Raw genomic sequence first — 17,433 nt, 5'->3', positions numbered from 1 at the left:
TGTGAGGGTTTTTTTTTTTTTAATTTTATGTCCTCCTCCCCCCCCCGGCTAGGCGGTTGCTAGCACTCCCTCCCTTCTCCGCTTCTTCGGCCTCCTGCTGCTGCTGGTAGTGAAGAAGGAGCCGCAGGGGGTCGCAACCCTCACGCAACCCTCCTCCTCCTCCTCGGAGCCCCAGCCGGGCTAAGGAAACTCCTGGGTGGCTTCCTCGGGCTCTTGCTCTGCTTGGTGCAAAATCTGATGCAGCCCAGCCTCACCCAGACTCTGCCTCCAGCGGCCCCCAGGTAAATTGAGTTTGAGACCCCTTTGGATGAAGATGTGGCACGCAAAAATTTATTTTGTAACACTGAAACTAGACTTAATGATAAAATGATGATGCCCAGATATTTCAAGAACATCACTGGATGCAGAAACTTGACACTGGTTAGATTTAAAAGACATATTTTTTAAATGGGAAAATAAGAAATTTCAAAGAAAGAATGCTCAAAACCTTTCTCCTCTGCAGCCTCCAGGCAGCTAGAAAAGATGCCAACATTTCACCCTGCAGCTTACTTATTATTTTAAATGAAAAAAAAGAGTGAAATTTTAAATTAAAAAGAAGTTCAAGACTTTCTTCCATACAGCTGGCTGGTAAATGCACTCCCATACTGCTCATCTTCCCGTTATGTTACAGCACAGTGAGTTGTGATAAGGCACAGCCTGTTAAAAACAGCTCATTTTAATAACAGATTGATGCCTGAGTCCCTGAATGCCTTTCTAAAGCTAAGTTAGTTTTTAATGCTTACTTGCTTTTAATTATTTATTTGTACTTTAATTAGTGTATAGTTTACTTGCTTTTTAATGTTTATCTTATTATGTTTTTAATTCTATTCTTTTTAATATTGTGAGCCACCTTGGATCCCCTTATCAGGAGAAAGACAGCCTATAGATAAAAGAAACAAATATTAGAGGAGGTTTTTGGAACAGAGCTGTTTAGTAAACCACCCCTTCTGTGACAGAGTCTAAAGGGATTGTGGAGGGGGGGAGAGGGCAGGAAGGTCAGCAGCAATCCCCGCAGCACAGTGGTTGCCAGCCTTGGGTCTCCAGATGTTCTCAGATTAAAACTCTCTGAAGCCTTCACCGCTAGCTGTGCTGGCCAGGATTTCTAGAAGATGCAGTCCAAGAACGCCTAGGTTACCCAAGTTTGGGAACAACTGAATTGGGCACCACTTACATTTCTCACAATGCCTTGATACAACAACACATTGTGGGCACAAAAGTGCATTAGACGGAACAAAGTAATATGGCATTCACCAAACTGCTGCAATAGTCCTACTTCATTAGGAAGGGGTGAACTGTGGGCCACAGCAGCTGTCCAACCATGCCAGCTTTAAATGAAATGTCCTGTATTTTTGCGCCTTGGTCTGGCATGGCAGATAAATTAATCCTATCCTCCGGGAATGGGGACTGGTGGCTCCCTTACTTTGCACTGGCGACTTGACTTGGACTTGACTTGGGGGTTTTGTGGGGGGACTTGAGACTTGATTTGCAACGGAGGCCCATTTGTCTGACTTGCACTGTCAACTCCCTATGGGCCCGCTGCCCCTCCCCAATGCTACCTGCCACCGCCCCATTCAGAGACAGTGGGCTGACTTCGGTTCCTGGAGCTAGCCCCGCTGCCTCTGCCCATGCATGTGCTGACCAGCTGATATGCTGGCACATGCCCAGAGACAACGGGCCAGCTTCAGGAATGGACGTTGGCCTGCTGTCTCTGCGGATGCTGCCCCTGGGACTTCCATTCCCAGAGCTGGCCCACTGCCTCTGTCCATGCAAGTGCCAGTCCCCTGACAGGCGGCAGCAAGAGCCCAAGTCTTTGGTAGCAGCAAGTTCCGAGTCCCAAGCCTTGGGGGATGGGGCAAGCAACTAGAGGCTCGAGACTCGGGACTTGGTACCAAGGTCCTGGACTTGGGGACTCAGGCCCCAAGACTTGCTAATGTCCTTACTATCTTCACCCAGTCCTGACTCAACTGCTTCCAATCAATGTGGATAACAGAAAAGAGGCTTAGTCTATTCTTCCCCAAGAGAAGCACCAGTGGGAGCTTACCTTGAAATGCACGGTTCTGATAAGTGATTTATTTATTTAATCTACCCCAGAGTCCCAAAAATGCTCAGAGTGCTGTTTACATAATAAAAAAAAAAAACATGTAGCAGTTGCATTCACCCAGGACTGGTTTGGCCCTTTGCTTTATTCAGGAAGAAGCTCTGTTGGTGCTACGCTGATTCAACTGTTTATACAAGGTGTCTGTGGTATTATTACTTCCCCTTTTGTTTTATGAGCCACTGAAAATTAGTTAATGTTGCAGAAACAAAGTGGGAATTCGCCAACTTGCAAAATACTTCCTTGCATTCTTTCTCAGGTCAGCTGAAGAACTGAAAAACAAACGATAGACATTTTTACAATAGACAAGTGTAATTACTTGCAATTAGTAAAAAAGAAAAAGAGTTTCCTCTATATCCCTAGCTTTGCGCCCCACCAACAGTTTTACTTAGAACTGGCAGCGCCTCGCAGATCAATACGAAACAGTACGTCCAGACTGAATAAGCCATAGAGTGCTATCGAGAACACACTGTATCAGCTTAAAGAAGTTGGCACTCCCTTTAAAAAAGCAACGTGTACCTTTCTTATCTTGCTCGCACAGATCTGAGGTCTTTTAGTTTTCACAATAGCATTTCGGTACATGACACAGCATTACTGACAATTTAAACGGCAGGAAAAAAGAAGAGAAATTCTGTGGCACTAGAACCAACAATGTGGCAATGTGGCCACAAATGAAGAGCAAAATAAGCTATTTCCAAAGTATGTGGATATGTTATGGGTGGGGGGGGGGAATCTCTTGCACCCATTTTAAATTATTTTTAATCTTGATTAATGTTTAATTATGTTTTAATATAGCTTTGTATAATTTTTTTAAACCTGTTATTGTCTAGTTTTAATTGTGAGCCACTTTGAGTCTCCTTTGGAGAGAAAGTCAGCATATAAATAAAATAAAATAAACTGATTTGTCAAATCACTGTACCATCTCTTTTAATGTGCCCCCACAGCCACTGTATGTCAGCCTGACAATGCCTCCACAAGATACTCAAGGTACTACGACTTTGACAAGATAAGGAAACTCCATAGTTGTCAGGCCGCCCTCAAGGGCACTTCTCTAAGTTAGCTCAACATTCAGACAGTTCACAAAATGAAGAATTTGGCACTAAAGGCCCCGTCCTGGAGGGTTCCCTGATCCTCAAGAGAAGTTGCCTGAGGAGCTGTCAGAAGAACAACATGGGATACCTTGCTACCTGTCTAAGCGCTTCTCCCTCAGAATGATCACTTGTCCCACTTGCACTTCATATACTGTACTGGGATGTTAGAGGTTGCCACCGCAAGGGAAGCCTGAAAATCAACCATGGCAAAACCAGGCTTTCCCTGTGATGGTTGCATTGTTATGGAATTCACCTCTTGATAGAAGGTGTGACTGGTCCCTTTCCTTCTCGGCTTCAGAAGATAACTCAAAATGTGGCTGTCCACGCAGGCCTTTCAGTGGCTTACCCCAGACTAATTCGGTTTTTTGATCACCTATACTTAAAGTCATACCTTTTGTTTAATTGTACAGCTGGATTTCAGCTGTTATTTTCTTTAAAGATGGAAAATTCAACTACCTGAACTCTTATTTTAATTTGCTAGCAACGTCACAGAAATTATACCTTTTGAGAGAGTGTAATATCCAAACTCCTACCCTTTAAACATCCTCCATTTTAAGTACAGAAGTAACTAAAAGCAAACACCATTATCACAGGGCTTCCACAGACAGTATACAGTGTTCATTCCAATTATTCCCCCCCCACCTCATGCAATTAGTTCCCTGTACAGTATTCTTGTGGTAGGGCTGTGACAAAAGTCTTACAGAAAAACTGACGAGGATGAAAATGCTGCTGAACCTTTGAAGGTGATACAAAAGCAGTTTATGGCCCATATCTTCAAGACCTTTTTCAAAGCTGTGCTATATGATGATAATGAAAACTCAGTAGGATACAACAGTCAAAATAGGATTAATAGCAGACACATTGAATAAACTGGGTAAAAAGTGAGTGTGATCCAGCAAATTCTCCAACTATAGCAAAAGCTTGCTTTGCTTTTAGACAAAAAGCTGCTATCCAACTGGTTTTTGGACAATAATATCAAACTTCCAAAAAACAAGGCAAGATTCTAACTTTAAGAACAAAACATAGAATGTACATATAGACCTAAAGTAAGTCTAATAATAATTTCCTTTAAACTTAATAGCTTTGTTTAATAAAGCCAAATAAGTATTTCAGCCCAGTTCTGTTATTTCTGTAATAACTAGAGACGGGCACAAATCAGAAAAATTGTGATTCATGATTTGTCAAGGTTGATGAAGCACAAATTACAATTCTTTTTCTGCTGAATCGATGATTTGTCAATTTGGGTTTTTTTTTAAAAAAAATTAAACCCTTCTAAAAAGCATATTTTATACTTTCTTCTACCATCCCTCCAAGTTTGGTTTCAGACATCCAAGTTATATATCCACAAAGTGGGTCCCCACCAAAAAAAAGTGTCATTTAGCAACTGGCTTGGGGAAACCCAATCTTCAGCAGACTTGGAGGACTGTAGAGGAGAGTCATGGGAAGCTTCCCTGTGATTCTGGTGTCTCTAAGTGCCTGGAGGGGGGAATTTTATAACCAAACAAATAAATCAATTTTTTTAAAAAATTAAAAATTGATTTGTATTTGTCGGGGCATTGATTTGTACTAATACAAACTGAGGAATTAGCAATTTTTGAATGAAGCTTAGGGTCTCGATGTGTTTTACTTTATTTATTATCCAATATGTTCATTTGTTGGCTTTCATCAAAGGAGCATACGCTGCTCCCCTTCTTCCCAGGTTGCTCATCCACAATGCACATCAAGACAACACATTGATCAGGTATCCAGGAAGTAATCCAGCTTTGGCTGGACAAAATGTCTTTTATTTCCTCCCACATGCCTGGGAACTCTATACTTTGAAACACACCCTATTTTTTTTTCATTCTTCTCCCAGTATTTTCTCTCCTCCTCCTCCCAGTACTCCCCCATTCATCTTACTAAGCTGTGGCATTTTAGCCTTCCTTCTCAAAGTGCCAGGCACACTTTTCCAGAAGCTGGAATCCCACCCAGCATCTTTGTTTTTGAACAGAGTTCTAAGCCCAAGCAAGGAAGCAAGGCTGCCTGGAGGCCATTTGGAGAAAAGAAGAGTGTTCCTTGCAGTTTGTGTCCCCTCCACGAAACTTCATATCTTCCAAAACAATTATCACATGATAACTCACAATTTGAAGGCCCTCCAGGCACAGAAGGAAACCATAGGTGTGAATCACAGAGACCACAAAGAAGAACTACAAATAAGCACACACTTATTAATACAATTGGGCCTCTCTTTTTCTGGTGGTAGGTTTCTTTCTTTTTAAGAAGCTTATTAAGTATCACTAAGTTTGACTCACAGTTACAGCAGCAAGGGAACTTCAGTGTACATTGACTCCATGATGGCCCCCAAAGCATCCAGTAAAACAGGCAGGCAGGGGCACTGAAAAGAGTGCCAGTAATGCTTAGCAGCCACAGAGACAGAGCTACGCAGAAAACATGGCAGGGGAGTAAAGTAACCAATGCAAAGGGGATGCCAATAAGATTGGTGAAGGCACTTCTAGCATGCTCTGCAGTTTTTCTCATGCCTGCCACAGGCTTAGTGCTGCTCGTCCACACTTCGCCGAACCTCAGAAGTTGAAGAGTGGTATTTCCTAATTCTCATTAACTTGGAATACCACATCACAGAGTCATGGCTCAAAACTTACCTCATACAAAAAATAATAACATTGATTTACAGTTGTGGCAGTGATCAACGAAATAAGTGAGAGCCAATATGGTCTAATGGATGATGTGTTGATCTATATTCAAGTCCCCAGTGAGTCATGAAATCGCCTGGAACAACCTTGAGCCAGTTCATTCATTCATATTCCAAAGTTAAGGATAGTCGATTGCTTAAATTAGAAGACCTCTAAAATATCACAAAGAGAAGCTACCTTTTAACTTCTGAAGGCATCTTCATCAAGCTAGGCATTACAGAGCTGGGGGTGAGGTAGAAGAAACATTAAATTTTAATACTCATGACTAAATAGATATGTCAGGTTCTTCTGTTTAAAGCAGTGGTTCTTAACCTTTTTGAAAGAAATGCCCCCTTGAGCCATTGAGGAAGTTATCATCGCCCCCCTCTTATTTCTTATTATATCTTATTTATTTATTTGTTTGTTTGTTTGTTTGTTTAAGACACTTAAATCCAATGACCCCTGAAAACAAAATTCAATTCCAAGAAAATGAAATGCCCCCAAAAAGTAACATTTAATGATTTAGTTGCAAGCGAATTTTAAGACTCAAAAAGAAATATAAAAAGGGCATAAAATGCAGGAACTAAAAATTTCAAGACGAAAACTCTGAAACTAAATTAAGATAGGAGGAAAATATATATTCATGCACATTGTAAAAAGGCTGCAGCCATCTTCACAGGTTTGGCTTGCTCCAGTGCCCTCTACCGCCCCCCTTCTGCTCCAGTGCCCCCACGCCGCCCCTTTTCGTTCTACCGCCCCCCTGAAAAATGAAATCGCCCCCTGGGGGGCATTATCGCCCAGGTTAAGAACCACTGGTTTAAAGCACATTTCAAAAATGGAATTTTCTTAGCTTGACCTACCTCACGGGGCTACTGTCAGAATAAACGGAGAAGGTAGGACATAATACACCTGATAAATAAAGATTAACAATGAATCAAATACATTTTCAACCTGCAAAAAGCTATAATAATTAGTATTTATTTACTTTAAGGATTTTATTTTAAAAAACAAAAAATTATAAAGCATAAGGTACATGGACCGTGCTTTATAAACAATTACTTGCAGGAAGACAGAAGATTTCCATGGCAGAGTTATTCAGTGTAAATTTTTGACATCTTGCCAAATCCACAGGGTCACACAAAATCAATGGACACCAAGGTAAAGCAACATTTTTATTAGCCAGTGGGCAGCTCCCTCCCTTTTCATCAAACCTGTATCCAACAGAAAAAGGCAGAACCTTTTCCTTCCACAGCCCAGCAAGGAAAACTCAGCATGTGCTGTAAAGATGTAAAACTGTCAGGCTAAGTAAAGTTAGGCAACTAAATAAATTGACTAATTTCCAAAGGTGCATGGAGATTTTTAGTGTTTCAGGAAAAATAGCCCACATTTAAAAGTACTGTTTTATGGGCATTGTCACTGCAGTGCCTTTGATCTCAAGTTATAGATGTATTTGAGCTTAAAAAGAAACTGGAAGCATTCAGACCATTGCTTGAGATAAATTTCCAAACGTTATAAACCAATTCAGGCCTCCCTCGAGTCTCAAAGAGATTGGTTGTCCTAACATTTAGGACTTGAACTCTGTAACAGTTTTAACACACAGCTCATTTGTATCGTAAAAGGGTTTTGTGTACTAGCCTTTTAAGATAATTTTAAAACCCTTTTTATTTTTTAAATGTCTTGCTTCTCTCGTTAGAAAATACATGGCATCTATTCCAAAAATTGAGTCTATTCTTTCTATCTCTATTCTAAAACTGCTCTCTTTTCATGCCTGAACGCAGTTTTCAGTTCTGAATTCTCTGTGGGGTTTTTTTTTCTGGATAGTGTTTAATGCTTGGGTGGCCAGCCTGCAGTGTGGGTACCCCAAATGGCCCCAACAGCAGGAATTTGCGGTATGCTGGGACAGAAGCAGGAGGCCCCCAAGAAGGGTTGCTATGACATAGTATTAAGCCAGCATTCCTACTTCCCTTTCTCACACACTATCCGAATCTCTGCTCATGTACAAAATTACAATAAACCATGGGGAAAAAGTCGTACATTTATACATTTGCTACATTACATCGTGTTTTGCTTCTAGCGAACTCATGACAGTGTACACAACTCTCTTCCTGCAGCCACCTTATCTTCACAACAAGCTTGTGAGGTAGATCAGATTGAGAGAGCACAGTTAAAGATCATCCAGCAAGTTTTGTGGCTCTTTGAGAATTTGAACTCAGATCTCCCAAAGATGACTTCACCATACTCATCAAAAAGACTGGCCAGTGATTCAGCAAAAGGCTCAAACACTTTAGATTTCAAACATATCTTTTTGTCCCTTCTCTGAAAAGAAAATAGTGTAAAATTAGGGAACCTGTGCCAATTCAAATGCTGTTGGACCATAAACCCACTAACTTCATGCAAGCATGGCTCATAGCTTGGGATTATGGGAATCGTAGTTCAACAATATCTAAAGGGCTGCAGAATCCTCATCTCAGCCACAGAACTTTCATCCACAGTTTTCCTCTTCAAACTAGGCAACACTGCAGTATCATGTGTTTCAGGAACTGGGCTTTTATCCATGAAAGCATATGCCTTAATCAAAACATGAAGTATTTAAGGAAGTATTTATTAGTATAATAAGACTAATGTGGCTACCCTCTGCAAACTATATCTTGCTATTTACCTCTTAGGAAGCCACAGCATTGACTTTATTACATGTATACCTTACCCCCACAAGAGCTCACGAGCCCTATAAAGTAGATTAGCTTGAGAGAGTATGATTAACTGAAAGTCACCCAGTGTGTGTTGGGCTGATTAGTAATTTAATCTTGGGTCTCCCTTCCCATATCCAACATTCTAACCACCATATCACACTGACTCAGAGTTTAATTGAAAAAAAAAAGCCCAAATGGCATCTGAATTGGGTAGGAAACAGTGCTGGTACAACATCCATTCAGTTGAAACCCTATGGTTATGTGGTATACCACAGGCCTCATTCTTCTACTCCCTGCTGTGTATTTTGCTAACTTTTTGAAAAATTAAATATACAAATATTTGCTTAGCTTCACCTGAAGGCGAGATATAAAGCTAAGCAAATAGGCTTACTCTCCAGGCATTCATTTACACTATGTTTAAGGCCTTGTTCTGTGTTATATTTAGCTTCATGTTTTATTAAGCTACGGACAGAACAGAAGACCTATTCAGATATTATTTAGCCCAGCACTGTGAACATGTCCCGCCCTCTCCATTGTCCCATTCTTCAATGTACAACAGTGAGTCTGCAGAGAAGATGTTCCTTCTCATGTGAAGGCTCTACATGCAAGGAAGGAAAAACTGGATCCTTGCTCAAAAGTAGAGCCTACCTTTGAACAGCAGTATTTTCATCTTACAGACTCATCAAAGCAGTGGGCAGGGCTAGGTGCTTCCCTCTATATAAGGACACAGTAAGAGGCTGAATAATGGCTGAACAAAGCTAGAGATATATTGTTACACCATTGACTTGGCTGCTTAACAATGCAATTGTAATGCATTAGCCTAATCCAGTGATGGCTAACCTATGGCACACGTGCCACATCTGGCACGCAGAGCCCTTTCTGCGGGCATGCAAGCCATAAATCGCCAGATGGCTACTCCTCCCACCGCGGCCAAGCTTCAGGAGGCAGCTGCAGCCGTGGTGCTGGTGCTTCGACAGGTGGATTTTGTCTGTTTGTTTGTATGTATGTATGTTTGTTTTTCGAGTTTGGGCACCAGGCCCAAAAAAGTTGTTGCCACTGGCCTAACCATACTTCGAATATCTGTCAATTATTATTTTGGACCAGAATTCCAAAAAGCACTTTTTCCTAGTACTTGATCTTTAGCCCTTATAAAATGGAACTCTCCCATGAATTCTGAATGTATTTATTTATTTATTTATTTATTTATTTATTTATTTATTTATTTATTTAATTTCTATCCCGCCTATCTGATCATATTAGACCACTCTAGGCGGCTATGTATGTATGTATGCCTTAGGCTGCTAGCCCATCTAGTCCTGTATTATTTTCTCTGTCTGGCAAAGATCTCCAAAACCTCAGCTTGCCAGCACTGCTATATGCTCTTCTTCAAGAAGATGATGTGGGAGTGAATCTAAGTCCTTAAACACTCAGTATGTTCCATCACTGAAGTCCAAGTCCTCAGTTCCCTCTCCCTGTGCCACTTCACTGCATCACCTCTTTAGCTTTTGGCTCTGTCCTCCTGTTAAAATGCCAGTTAAAACACACACTTTATCTTTCTGCCATTTTGAAGCAGATCTCTCTCCTGCATCTTTTCCATTTCACTCCCCTTCACTTCCCTGCTTAATTTTGACTGTAAACATGAAGGAAGAACCTTTGTCTTCAACTTGTTCTAATACATATGGTCTAGCTGTCATGTAAGTGTGCACATATTTTTCTGCATCTTTTGCCCACTGCATCCTCACGAAGTGCCTCCCTGGTATCCTCCCAATGGAACCCCAAACTCAACGATCTGGCAGAGGTTCAAAGGAGACAACAAGATGGGAAAGTTACATTGCATTTCGTTCATCCAGTGTCTGGATGCAACCCACAGTATATGAATTACAACCGATTCCAGGATCCATTCTAACAGACTCTCTGCACAACCACAGGAACCTGTTTATGCTTGTTATCCACAATGTATTCTCTTCTAAATACTAAACCAAATTCCTGATTTTGCTTAATTTCCAACTTCCTTGCTATCTCCTACATACTTTGAGCCTAGTTGTACCTTAGGCCTACTTCTACTGCCATTCAGATGGGTTCCCTCACAAACCAGAATTTGCAAGGACTTCGCTACAGTTTCAGTACTTAACATCCACTTGCAAAATCCAATTAAAAACAGCAACATGATTATTTTCCTTCTGTTAATTTTCCAGAGCTGCATTGCTGGTTGCCATGGAAAAGACTTATCATTAGCAGAAACAAGAAGAATTGGGGTTTGCTAAGATAATGAGAAACTCCGGAGTTCATTGCTCCATTGAATAGGATCTATCTGAATCAAAGCATGAACAATAGCTGGTTATTTTTTACTTTTGACAAACCCAGATAAAAGGAAAACCCTGCTTTGAGGTTACAGCAGAGAGCTAAACATACAGGACTAAAATATTCTATTAGTATCCCAACATCATATCATGTTCTCATGCTACTGGCAATGACACCAGACAGACTCCAGATAGTGGCAAACTGGGGATAATGAGAGATCTAAGCAAGAGAAGAAGACGACAAGAGAATCTGGAGGAAAACAGGTGGGGAGGGACTATTAGATTTATCACAGCTCTTCTGCACAAGAATAACAGTTAATAGCATTGTTACAGTATGTGTTATGTTATATGCTATATATGCTAGAAGGGGAATATAGAGGCAGTGACAGATTTTACTTTCTTGGCCTCCATGATCATTGCAGATGGTGACAGCAGCCACGAAATTAAAAGGCACCTGCTTCTTGGGAGGAAAGTGATGACAAACCTAGACAGCATCTTTAAAAACAGAGACATCACCTTGCCAACAAAAGTCCGAATAGTCAAAGCTATGGTTTTTCCTGTAGCGATGTATGGAAGTGAGAGCTGGACCATAAAGAAAGCTGACCACCGAAGAACTGATGCTTTTGAATTGTGGTGTTGGAGGAGGCTCTTGAGAGTCCCCTGGACTGCAAGGAGAACAAACCTATCAATTCTGAAGGAAATCAACCCTGAGTGCTCACTGGAATGACAGATCCTGAAGCTGAGGCTCCAATACTTTGACCAAGGAGAAGACTCCTTGGAAAAGACCCTGATGTTGGGAAAGTGTGAAGGCAAGAGAAGAATGGACAACAGAGGACGAGATGGTTGGACAGTGTCATCGAAGCTACCAGCATGAATTTGACCGAACTCCGGGAGGCAGTGGAAGACAGGAGGGCCTGGCGTGCTCTGGTCCATGGGGTCACAAAGAGTCGAATACGATTTAACGACTAAACCACAAAATATGCTATGAAGTCTCATCTAACCTATGGCAACTTGAATAGGGTTTTCAAATTGCGTGGAATATCGAAGGGTTGTTTTGTCAGTGCCACTCCTTCTAGTGAATTTTTATGACCAAGAAGGGATTTGAACCCTTGTCCTGAATCCTTATCCATCATTCCATCGACTATACCATGCTAGCTCTTTTCGTTACTTTTCCCACTTCCAAGAGATAGGACGTTATGTGAGTTCATTGGCAAGTGTCCAGTTTCCCACAGGGGCAGGTAAAGAGCTTAAACATTCCTATAGGCAGCAATCCTCTGCCCACATCTAATATCCAAAAGGCATTAATGTGATCTTACACCTGCCGCCCTGATCTCTTTTTCAAAATACAGATTCTATGCTTCTTTATTCTAAAAGCTTCTTTTGAATTGTTTATTAATATATGGAATTCAAGATGCAACCACTAACAGAACAGCAATCCTAGAGCTGGGTTCAACTCAAGAACCTGTGGCAGGCAACACCACTTCTATGTAGCCACTTTGGCGTACAATGCTACATTGCTGATATGTCAGTCCCACAGAATAAGATAGTACAGTATGTGCAATAGAGTTGCTGTTTTCCAGCTCTCCAAATCTGAACACCCTGGTTTGCATCTTGTGTAAATTATGCAATCTTCTTTGAATAATATGAAAACTAAGGGGTTTTCCATATTATGCAAATAAAGCACATTAATTGATGCATTGTTTTTCTATCAATATGTTCCAACCATGGTATAATTGATCTCAGAAAGCTAGTATGCATACAAGAGTGTTGGATATGGAAAAAGGGAAACAGATGGGGTTCTGGTGAAATTCTCATGAGATGGCTAGATGTTTTTGTTTTGTTTTGGTTAATTCTCTGCTCCTATTAATGGCATGAACCGTTACAGCTCCACAATAATACCACAGGACTCCCTATTCATGACACGGTGATACAGTATATAATTTACAGGAAGGGGGGAATGCAAGGAAAAGTGAGGGCAAACAGCATAATTCACACCATTGTTTTCTTTTTAATATTTTATCATGACTAGAAAATATCCTGAGACCCAGTGTGGTATACTGTTTGAACTGTTGAACTAGGAGACCTGGATTAAAATCTGAAGTTGGCCAACTTGGAAACTCCCTGGGCAGGTGACATGGACAAACTACAGTGGTGCCTCGCACAACGAGCGCCCCGTAGAGCGATGAATTCGCTCTATGGGGACGTTTTTTCGATCGCTAATGCGATCGCAGAGCGACGGCCCCAATGGGTGAAAATTGCAGAGCGAAGGTCAGTAAGCGGTTCGCTTACCGACCTTCGCTTTGCGACCCGCCAATCAGCTGTTCCGCGGCTACTAAATAGCCGCCGGAAGCCCCAAAATGGCCACACGCAGCGTTTTCGCGCCCTCGTTAAGCGAGGGGAGGGTGCGAAAATGGCTGCCGGCCATAGAGGAACATCGCTGTACGGTGAGTAAATCAGCTGATTGGAACGCATTAAACTAAGTTTAATGCATTCCAATGGCTTTTTTCTTTCCGTACAGCGATGTTTCACACAGTGAGGGTTAATCTGGAACGGATTAACCTCGCTGTGCGAGGCACCACTGTACAGTCAACCCTTGACTTACGAATGGCCTGAGTTACAAACATTTTGACTTACGAACCGCTCTCATAGGACAATATTGACTTGACTTACGAACTTAGATTTGAGTTACGAACTGAAAAATGCACGGGAGGCAGGGAAAGTGCAAAATTTGAACTTTCAGTTAACCGTTGGCCAGTGAAGAGGGTGCCTGTCTGCTTCCTCGCTCTTCCCAGCGTTTAGAGAGTGGAATGGGAGACTTCAGACTGCCTGGTATTGCCTGGACTATATTTTTATTTTTAGCTATTTTTGGATTTTTTACATTCTTTTTTTAAGCAGAGCAACTGCCTGTTCTGGGTGAATACACTGTATGTTTTTACTTTACTGTATGTACTGTATAGGGTTTTTGCAGCTTGGTGGGGGGGTAGGGCTAGGTGGGGGTGTCTTGCAGTGTTTTAAAGTATCTGTGCCTGTGGTTAAAATATTCTTTGAGTGTGTGTGCTGTTTGTTCAGGAAGGCAGGCATTTTTGTGCTGGAGGAATGGTTGCTGGATTTCTATACCTTGCTGTTGGGGGGTTATGTTTCTGTGCTCTTCTGGGCCTTGCAGTGTGTATGTGGATTTAAGAGTCTTTAAAAATCAGAAAATATTCTTTGAGTGCATTTTTGTGCTGGAGGAATGGTTGCTGGATTGCTATGCCTTGCTGGGGGGTTTATGTTTCTGTGCTCTTATGGGCCTTGCAGTGTGGATGTGGATCCAGTCTTTTAAAATCAGAAAATATTCTTTGAGTGCATTTTTGTGCTTGGAAGAATGGTTGCTGGATTGCTATGCCTTGCTGGGGGGGGGGGTTATGTTTCTGTCTCTTATGGGTCTTGCAATGTTTTAAAATGTCTGTGCCTGTGCTTAAAATGTGGATCCAGAGTATTTTTGTGCTGGAGGAATGGTTGCTGGGTTCTGTGCCATTCTGTGGGGGGAGGGGAAGTTACCGCCCCTTGACCTAAGAACCAAAAACAGACGGAACGGATTAATTAGTTTTCAGTGCATTCCTATGGGAAATGTTGATTTGACTTACAAACTTCCTTCCGGAACAGATTAAATTTCTAAGTCAAGGGTTGACTGTACTCCTTGAACATACCTTTGTGATCAGGTTCAGTATCATTTTTTAACAACTCCTCATTTTGCACAGGAAATATCACAGGAGACGTCTTTTTAACTTTCACAACTTCATATTTATTGATTACATGTTGATCAATATTGTTCATAATTGGATCAAAGAAGCTTAACTCGGGCAACAGGCCATAATTGTCCAACACAAATTCCCGTCCCCCATCCATGGAACTTACGGGGGTGCTGGGCCAAACTTCTCCATGTCGGTGGGTTTCTGGAGAGCAACGCTCCGCACTGCACAAATGGTGCCACAGTATGGGTGCCTAGCCCAGTCTCCTTCAGGGGGAGGTGTGTTGTATCTGGAATCTGGGCAAATCACTTGACATCCTCTACCTTTGTTCTTGGGGAAGACTATGACTGACCATTCTAGCATCTCTTGTCTCACCTCTCCTGTTTCTTTGGTTGTAGGCTCCGGCAGCAATCCTCCTAACTTGAGATTCAGAAAATCCCTCAATAACTCCTGCGTCTTAACTCTTTCAGACTCCCGCAACCTCTCTAGTTCTCTCTTGCGCTTCGATAATTTCAGTTCGACCTCAAACCGTCGCTCTCCCTGATTACTTATACTGTACGCTCCTCCCAGACTGACAGCTCTTGCTCCTACCTCTTCTGACTCTGCCACTCCTCCACCAGACATATTTCAAACTTCCCGCCTCGCTCTGTTTTCACCTCCTCCTTAGCTAGGTTCTCCTTCAAGTCCACTTCTACAAAGGCACCTTCTGGCTTCCTTACTCCCTTTTCTTTCTCTTGCGACGGCACACACTCTCCAAGACCTCCTTCACAACCTTGGAAATCCTATTATGGTCACCATAACTCAAAAGCAACTTGATGGCACACAACAATGGAAAATATCCTAGCTTAATTTTCTTTGTTGTATTCTATATTTCATGCAATTAAATCCACCTATGTACTTTCTCTCTCAGACACAAACACTCATGTCAACCTAATTCCAAAGTTCTCAACCCCACTAACAGTGTTTTTGTTTCACTGCTATGAGTTACATGGTTTTAGAGCATGAGGATCTATAGCAGAGTTTAAAATATTGGACTATGCCATTCAAAATAACTCAGCCAAAAGTCATTGATCATGTTGGCTAGGAAATTCTGAAAGTTGTGGTCCAGCTTTGCTAATCCCTGTTTTCTAATGAATTACAAATACATCAATTTCCTGTGCATTAAACCATTTAAGTAGGGTAGCTATCTAATAAGTAGTTCAAAGAGCCAGAGCAAGACAAATACATGTAAAATTATCTAATAAAAAAGAACAATTTCTTTATCATTGTTTGAAACCTATTTTTAGATATCGAAGACTCACAGAATACATAAGCTCCAGAAGAACAATAATAAGCACAAGCATCTATTTATTTAGATTTCTCCTCTTTGTCTTCTTTCTTACTTGTTTATGTCAAATCTTGAGGGCAGCACTTAGCTAGACTCCCATAAGTTTTTGAAAAATAAAGGCCATGGAATAATACACTCACAGAATTATAAACTGTAGATCTAGATAGGACCCTTAGAGCTGTCAAGTCAACCCACTGCCAAAGCAGAAAATTTAGCAAGGTACTGTACATAAGAGTTTGTAAAAATTCCTTTTTGGACTACAGCTCCCATAATCACTCAGTATTAGCAGATGTCATAGATTCCAGGATGCCACAGGTCTCCTGAATCACTTACCTCAGAAGCTTGATCTGGCTGTTTCACCAGAAGAACCAGTTTTTCCTCTGTTTATACTGGAATGCCATCTAAATGTGTTGGCCTGACAATAAACGTAAATTTAATGTGCACACATTGAAGCAATGAAGGAAGTACAGTAGTCAAACCCCAAAAGACACCCTAACATCTGGGGGCTAACTTCAGCATGAATCTTAATTAGAATGGCCCATTGAAATCAATGGGACTCTTGTAAATAGAGACAAAGTCTCACTAATTGCAATGGATTTTGCCTGTAGTCAACCACCAAACTAGCAGTACATGAGCCACAATGAAGAATAAAACAAGATAAGGAACAAATAGGTGACAGCAATTTCTTAGTGAACAGAATTTTAAAAATTGAAATAATAAGAGTTATGCAAAAAAACCCCACAAAGTTTAAGACATAGTGAAAAAAGATTCAGTGACAGCACTAATTCATGATTTAAGGAAAATGTTGGAAAGCTAAAGAGGAGACATCAAAACAGATAAAACTCCCTATGGAGAAGTTATAGAAAAGCTATACATCTCCATGGGGCACAGCAGAGATCTAATTTATACTGTACTAGGAACAGCTCTTTTTTATCCATACCTGCTGCAAGCCACTTTGGTAACCCACCCTAGTTCAAGAGAGGATTAAGACCATTTTAACCTGATAAAAGTTTATGACAAATATCAACAAGATTAAAGTTTTCTTTTTTTTAACCTGTATCAACAAGGCTAAACTTTAAAAAAAATCCAAGGCAAAACTCTCATTCTTCACTTCTCAGTCCCAACACATTAAACAATGACTTTCCACCTCCCTGCTCTAATCTCAAATTCCTTTTATACTATAATTGCCAGATTGAAAAAATAACTGCGCGTGCGCCAATGCAGCCTAATGTCACATGCTTTCGCCAATTTTCATGAAATCACGTTCTTTAGCAGAAAAGCTTACACTCGCTGCCTATTATCACGAAGTTGTAATAGGTCCCTGCGCATGCGTCTCTTACAAAAGCTCGCTGGATATTTTTCAAATCTGGTAATAAACCTGGCGTGTCTCCCTTCATTTCAGGCTTGCCCTTCTCCCCCTTCCTCCACAATAGCCTTACAATTCTGCAGACCACTGTTTTACAGCCATCAACTGCCCATGCGCGGTCTATT

At 41.2% G+C, this 17,433-nt stretch overlaps 1 long non-coding RNA gene across 2 annotated transcripts; it reads right to left on the bottom strand.

The window, feature by feature from the left end:
• Nucleotides 1–2,187: 2,187 nt before the first annotated feature.
• On the bottom strand, nt 2,188–17,402 carry LOC110074804 (uncharacterized). Of its 2 annotated transcripts, XR_013545344.1 has the most exons (4): nt 17,283–17,402; nt 16,276–16,357; nt 6,755–6,803; nt 2,188–2,406 (listed from the first exon to the last, which is right to left on the bottom strand). It is a non-coding gene; the product is annotated as an uncharacterized LOC110074804 (long non-coding RNA). The 2 variants fall into 2 exon arrangements; XR_013545345.1 differs by lacking the exon at nt 6,755–6,803 and having other exon boundaries at nt 17,283–17,389.
• Nucleotides 17,403–17,433: the final 31 nt, after the last annotated feature.

The sequence above is a fragment of the Pogona vitticeps genome, chromosome 4, assembly GCF_051106095.1.
Source record: "Pogona vitticeps strain Pit_001003342236 chromosome 4, PviZW2.1, whole genome shotgun sequence".
In the NCBI taxonomy this organism is placed as follows: Eukaryota; Metazoa; Chordata; class Lepidosauria; order Squamata; family Agamidae; genus Pogona; species Pogona vitticeps.
Note: the sequence above shows the minus strand (reverse complement) of the source record. Positions and strands in the feature narration are given on the sequence as shown.